The following is a 745-nucleotide window of genomic DNA, read 5'->3' on the forward strand; positions in this document are numbered from 1 at the left end:
AATTTGATGAAACAGCCTATTGTACTATAAAAGGAAAATAAATCTTGGGACCCCAAAATCACTAAGCTAAAGGGAAAGTCAAACTGGGAACTGCTTAGGACAAACCTACCTCCCATTCTATTCAAAGTCACCTTTCTACTGAGATACGTACATATCTGATTGCCTCATTTGGAGAAGCTAATCAGAAACTCAATAGAATACGACCATTTGTCTCTTACCTACCTATGACCTGGGAGCCTCCTCCCCACTTTGAGTTGTCCCGCCTTTGCCTCGAGTTGCCCTACCTTTCCAGACTGAACCAATGTGCATCTTATACATATTGATTGATGTCTTATGGCTCCCTATAACATGTAAAATCACACTGTGCCTCTACCACCTTAGGCATATGTCATCAGAACCTCCTGAGACTGTATCACGGATGCACGTCCTCAACCTTGACAAAATAGTTTCTAAATTAACTGACAAAAACACACACCAAAAAGACCCACACATACAAAAAATTAACTGAGACCCATCTCAGATTTTGGGGGTTCACATTTTGGTAACCGTAAAGGGATTCTGACCTTTACGACTATGCCCCTGACCTTTGACAAATCTCCTGTTGGTGCTTGGTATCAGCATGAGCTAACTTTATGGCTCAAACCAATAAAACAATTTACTGAAATCTGGGAGTACCCCCTCTAGAGAATCCCTGATCTCCCCAAATTTAGTCAAGCAGTTTACTTTGCTGTGCAACTAGACACAC

General features: G+C 41.5%; 1 long non-coding RNA gene across 2 annotated transcripts in view; it reads right to left on the reverse strand.

The window, feature by feature from the left end:
• The window catches only part of LOC116553426, a 24,019-nt gene that overhangs the window by 827 nt on the left and 22,447 nt on the right, over nucleotides 1-745 (reverse strand). The window lies entirely within an intron of this gene.

The sequence above is a fragment of the Sapajus apella genome, unplaced genomic scaffold, assembly GCF_009761245.1.
Source record: "Sapajus apella isolate SASKATOON/1434 unplaced genomic scaffold, GSC_monkey_1.0 scaffold12, whole genome shotgun sequence".
Classification (NCBI taxonomy): Eukaryota; Metazoa; Chordata; class Mammalia; order Primates; family Cebidae; genus Sapajus; species Sapajus apella.